Raw genomic sequence first — 6,713 nt, 5'->3', positions numbered from 1 at the left:
ATATGATTTAGTGCAAATAAATAGGGAAATAATCAGTAAAGGGTGTAGAGTTTGAGAACTTTAAAGTGACAGGATAAAGTCCCCAACTTGCTTTATTATTTTAGGTTTTGATACGAGAATGTTAGCTCCCAGTTGAAGGGAATTGACTTTAGAGTGACAGGCTAAAGCCCCCAACTTGTTTTTTTTTTTAGGTTTTGATACGAGATGTTAGCTCCCAGTTGGAGGGAACCGAGAGAACTGTAGAGTGAGAGCTAGTATCTTCCCTACCTAACTCGTCTTCTATTTGGCACAGCAAAATTTGAATAATTCTACAATAGAATTCCTATACTTATTCTGATTCATAATAAAGAGAAAGATATTTTTAAATTCAGTGATTTTCTTTTACATAAACTCAAGTTATCTTGTTAAATTGTTACTATTTTGTCAAAATATCTTAAATACCAAAAATATTTGAATTTTAATTATTGTGAATACATCTCATGTTTAAGGAATTGTCTTTTTAAAATAGAAAGTTTGTTGTTCAATAGAGCATATTGCATAATTTTCCTGTGAGTTCAATATTCAAGTCTTAATCAAAAAGTTCTATATTACTTGAAAACGATACGTATACTTGCGTAGTATCCCAATATATATATAAATTAAAATTTTAAATTCTTATTTTCTTCAGGATCATGTTTTGACTTTGTTACAAAGTAAGGAAATATAAGTGAAAATATAATCAGAGACATTGTTATACTGTTGCATATAAATAGTCGGGATCAATACCATATCACTCACCTGCACATTACACTTCCACTCACTACCTTAAGCCTAAGCCTACCTAACTTTGACCCCTTTAACCCTTTGGGAGACTATGTACTTAGTCCCTTAGACCCACTAGCCTTAGGCTAAGGTCTAGCTAAGACCAGTGCATAGAGGACCCAAAGTAGAAGGTTTCATTGTTCCATAGCTCAAATAGGGTGGTTGGCACCTCAATTTCACCAAAATACCGAACTTGGCCTTTTGCCACCAAAATCTACCCAATTTACCAAAATACCCCCAAATTTGCCAAAAATTACAAAAATACCCTTGGTAGCCCAAACTTTCCCAAAACCCTCAAAATCTTTTCAAATGTCTCCAAAACCAATTGGTCCCTTCTATTAAATCTAATTTGATCAATTTGACCAAATTTGACCAAAAGCCCCAAATTGCCCTTAAAGGCTCAATTTCCCAAATTCACCATAAATATCCACCAATTTGAACCCAATCTTTTCCAATATCAATTCTAAATTCAAATTCATCATGATCAAACTCAATTAAAACTAAATCCAAGCCCAGTTGCCCCACATTCAAGTTCAATTTCAACAAAAATAAAAAAGCTCCAATTTGGCCTAAAACCAAAATCCCACTCAATTGAACCCCCAAACCCTTCCAATTGTCCCAATTATGCTTCATAAACCCTGTGAAACATTCCTACACATCAAATTGAACCCTCAATTGACCTTGGTCAAGCTTCAATTTCACTCAATTTTAACCCAAATCCAAAATTCCCAAATTTGCCCCAATTTCGACATATGCCCAAATTCCACCAAATTGAATGCCCTAACCCAAAAATTAGCAGCCAATTAATGTTGAAGACTCTTCATCATATCCCTCTAGACCATTTTGAACCATAAATTTGGGCTTAACCCAACTCTATCCCAACATAAACCCATGTTTAATCCAACAACCCTAAATTGACCAAATGTCCAAATTCCCTTAAATTGAACCTCCAAATCAATTCAAAATCACTCGAAATCTTTTATAAACTCTTTTTGAAAATCATCCACACAAAATTGATCAATCAACTTGGCTCAATGTCATGGCTAGCCCAACCTAAACTTAACTTCAAGACAGATCAACCCAAATTGAACCTATATACCAAAATTGATTAAGACATGCCTAAGTGACCAAATTAATGCACCACAACCACCAAATGGGTACTGGAGACCAAGCTAGACTCACCGAGCCCACCCTAGAAAAGCTATAGACCAATGGTCACTTGATTTAAGGGATTTTACCCATATTTTGCCTAAACTTGAAATATCTTCTCCATCATTGCTCACCCTTGGGAGTTAATCATATTTAAGCACCCCCTGACCTCCCTGAGCTGAAAGGTGACAAAAACTTGGCGAACTACCACCTCAACCGCCAAAAATAGTGACCCCAAAGGAGCACAAGTTGGTGAAAACCCAAAATTGAACTCATCTGAGCTGGATAAGCTTGATTTGTTGTTAGGGCCTTTCTTCCCTCCACTTTGGAAGCACCCTAGCCACCTCAGCTTGGCCTGAGGCCACCATAGCCTTCTCTATTTAAACTACCACATCCACGGCCATAGGTGCAGTTAGCAAAATCCTTGGGGAAACTCTGTCCAATTGCTTCCATAAACTCTACAAGAACTCCACAGTTTAATCCCACTGTTTTTCCCCTCTGGTTCTTACTGTGAGAGTGCAATTTTGAGTTTAAAATTTCAGCTCAAACCATGACATATTTCCCCACACCTCCACCGTCCACCAACTCTAATAAATTGTACACACACCATCACAACAGTGAGAGGATTTGATTCCCCACAAAAGCCCCATCCCCAGCCTCTAAAATAGCTCTAGACCAACACCTAAAATCCAGTTTGATCGAAATCATATCTAGACAATTCACTAGGACCTAGGAATTCATCTGGAGGTTCGTTGGACCGAATCAAAGCTACCACAACCATCTTATTGAGGCCTCACTCTCAGATAAAGATATTGAACTTCAACCCTAATTCGAGACTATTTTGATACTCCATACGTATTTACCATATTTCATACCGTATAAGCCATATAGATATGCTCATCTTGAATAGATGAAGGTTTAAAAACAAAACCCATGCAATTTGGTAAAGTCTAGATGAAGATTTTAAGGTTTTAGTGTGAACGGTTCTCGGATTTGGACACTTGCGGGTGAAGAGGGAGAGCTGTCTGATCACATGTTTATTCAATGGATGAAGGAGATCAAGCCTAATGAACCTCTATAACGAAAAGTCAGGCTGAGTGGCAGTTAAGGTGGCTGGAGGCGTTGAATAGCGAATCGCCATTTGTAAATTTTGACACGGATAAAGATGATGTGGTGCCTCGTGTTTAAGTAGAAAAATATGAATTTTTTTGATTTATTTAAATGGCTGAACTTCAAAAATCTATTTCTTTCTCTAGAAAAATCATACAAATAAAATAATAATACCCTCTTGCTCAGTGAACAGAGGAGAATAATGTGGATTTAAAAAAAATTTATTTGTTAACTCTCTGATTCTTAATGAACTAAATACTCTATGGATTATTTTAATTCACTATGATTAAGCGTTGCTCACCATGGCTTGAACCTTCTAGGGTTCATTTCTTGTGACAGAGTGGATGTTCTTTGATGTTTCCAAGGTCAGATGGCATGTCTATGCTTCTAACCATAATTTTCAAGCTATCATGGCTATTCTGGCTTATTTTAATTATTTAAATTAAATAACCACATGGAAAATTATGGGAATAATATTAGTAGATTTCATAGGGTCAGAGAAGCTTAGGAAAAATGTCATGATGCTTTTAATTATTCTGTACATTTCTATAGTTAATTAATTATATATATCTTGCTTTAGTTTATGTAAATTAAATACTAATCAAAATATGACAAAGTCACATCTACACTGTGTATAAAAATCATTCTTACCCACTGTAAAAATTTGAAAATCCTTTGACTATGTTTAAGCACTAAAGTTAATTTTCTAAGAAACATTGTATTTTTGTACAAAAATAATTATATTGAACTAAATACACTTGAGAAAGTTATGAATAGTGTTTTTCTAAGTTTCTAATGATCAGGGGCACTTAGGAAAAATAAAAATTACTTTTGAGAAAATACTAGATTTCTTAGTTTTATTTTGAATTGAAAATAATTAAAAATAATTAAAAATCTTAAAAATACCAAAATATTTTAAAGTGTGCCTAATTGTTCCTGATCACTTAAGACTCATTAGGATATTTTTTCCTAATATTTCTAAGTTAAAATAATTTTTAAAAAAAACTTAAAAATGAATTTTTCTTATTTTTCCATTAAAATTATTATAATAAATAAATTTAAAATCATAAAAATATAAAAATTTGTTTCTCTGAGTTCTCTAAACTCAAAGAGGTTTAATAAAATATAAAAATAATTTTGGTAATTAAAACATTATTTTATATTTAATTAAGTCATTAAGATTGATTCATAAATAAATATTAATGATAGTGATTTAGTACAAAGAATCATAAAATTTTGCCTAAGTGTTTTCCCTAATCTAGGCGGACCTCTAATGATTTTCTCATGAACAAAAACTTTATTGTGATAGTTAAGTAAATCAATTTTGAAAATGTTACATTTTTAAATTTAAATAGTTATTTAAATTAAATTAAATTTTGAAAATTCACGTTTTATCCTCTGATGTTTTAATTGACCCATGGATAGGACACTAAAAATTTCTTAAAGTCATTTGAATTTTGAATAATGAGTTATGAGGTGAGGAGCCCCAAAGGCAAAGGGCTAACTTTAGATTTTGGTGCCTTAATCAAAATTTAGGATTAACAAAAGGAAAATGGGTAATTTTAATCCTAATGAACATGTTTGGATGATTGAAATAGAATGAAAATTAAAGGTAGGAGCTCACTTACCACCTTTTATATAATAAGAATAAAATTAGAATTTCCTTAATTATCATGACTTAGGAGTCAATCAAAATTAAACGATTCGCAAGTGATAGGTTCGAGTTAGAAAGATAAGAGTTAGAAAGATAACATTTCTTTAATTTTAAACCCATAATTGATGACAATGTGATCTTTTAATAAGAATGCATGTCATTTAAATCAAAATTGTGCTAGCTATCATTTCACCTACTGTGATTGTTTAGGACTTGGTAGTGGCATACGCTTGACATTTAAACTCGGGCTTGACATTTAAAGTCATTTGATCTGATTTAAAAGATAACATGATTGATGATTAACACCTTTTACACTACAAGCCCGATTTCACTTTGGAAACCAAAACCTTTACTTACTTAAATTTTCCTCAGAGGCATCCACCCACATAACTTTTAAATGAAATATCAATTGATTAATTGAGTGTCCTAGTCTTGGGATAAATAAAACATCAAGTTTCCTTGAGCAATGGGATAACCTTAGCTTAACCTTGGATGATTAATAAAACGATACAATAAGTTCAAAATGAACTCAAAATATTTCAAGAAATCTTCAAAGTGACTCAGGGTCATGCTCCGAGCACTTTGGAATCTCTTGGATATCTTGAAAGGCAAATTGAACTTGTTATATCATAACTTGGGGTTTGGTAGCTATGCCTTTATCTACTCCTACAATTTGAATTTCATGCAAAATTATTTACATATTGCCAAAGATAAATTTTTAGTTAGAGGAACAAAAAGAATCAACAAGTACACTTTTAAGTTATTGCACTACAATTTGCTTTTATTTACCTTTCTATATCTTTTGTTTCCTAATTGTAAACTTGCATGTTAAACAATAAGGTCACCCTGCATGTCAAAACTAAAACTTTTAGGATAGCCACAAAACTGAAACCAAAACAAATTTCAGAAATCAAAATAAAATAAAATTCAGAGCCACAACAGTCAAAATATAAGACAACTCAAAATTTAATCACAAACAAAATAAAACAAAAATTGTAACTAAATTAAAACGTCTTTATCAAATAATCGGGAATCCCTCGGAGGAGGTACATTAGGAAACTTTTGATTTGACATTAAAACTTGACACATTAGAAAACTTAAAATAGCCATGATGAGGAGCTTAGAGCTAGCATTGTTGGCAGCACGGCCATCTTCAATAGCAAAACATGCTACACAAGCTAAGTCATTCTTTAGAATTAAATAACAAGTCATAGGACTTTGAGGTTGTCCACCTAATGCGACTTAAATCCTCTACTTTCCTTTAGAATTTTGTATGGCACTGCTATACAATATAAGCCCTAACTCGCTTTAGAATTCCAAGGTTGTTGTTCATCACGACCTAAATCCTCATTTCTTCTAAGTCATTTGTGTGATCATTTCACACGAATGTAAGCCCTAATTAATAAAATTGAAAGGATGAAACACTTAAATATTTCTCCTCTAAATTGAAACCAAACCATAGGATAGCTTGGGAAGTCACCAAGGTTCTCCTCAGAATCTGTGACATCCCCTAGTTCTTCTTCCTTTGGATTCCAAAATAAATGTTCTAAATTTAAGACATTCCCATTTCACACCTCTTTGTCTGATCTCGTTGAAAATTTCTATTCCTGTGACCTCTTTGAAGCAATATCCCCAAATTTTTATCGAGAGTTTTCTTAAGTGACTTCAGTTATCTAAGATCTAATTAACTGTAAGAGCTTGCCTTTATGGGAAACTTTCAACAACCTAACTTAATATAAATCCTATTTAGTTTTTCATATTAAATAGAGAAACTTGGAGGCTTACCAAATTTATGTCATATATTTCTTAGTTTATTTGATTGTGCCTCACTATCAAGTTATGTGTTTATCCTTAGAGATAGTTACATAGCTTGAGGTGTAGTGCACTTTAATCTAAACTTTGAAACATATGGGATCAATTTGATTTCATATTTTTCTAATATTATATATATATATATGTAAATTAAAAAGTCCTTCCGAAGCGGGCAACGGGATTTCGA

The sequence above is a fragment of the Phalaenopsis equestris genome, unplaced genomic scaffold (genome assembly GCF_001263595.1).
Source record: "Phalaenopsis equestris unplaced genomic scaffold, ASM126359v1 Scaffold204632, whole genome shotgun sequence".
NCBI classification, from domain to species: Eukaryota; Viridiplantae; Streptophyta; class Magnoliopsida; order Asparagales; family Orchidaceae; genus Phalaenopsis; species Phalaenopsis equestris.
The sequence above is the reverse complement of the archived record's forward strand: the minus strand, read 5'-3'. Positions refer to the sequence as shown.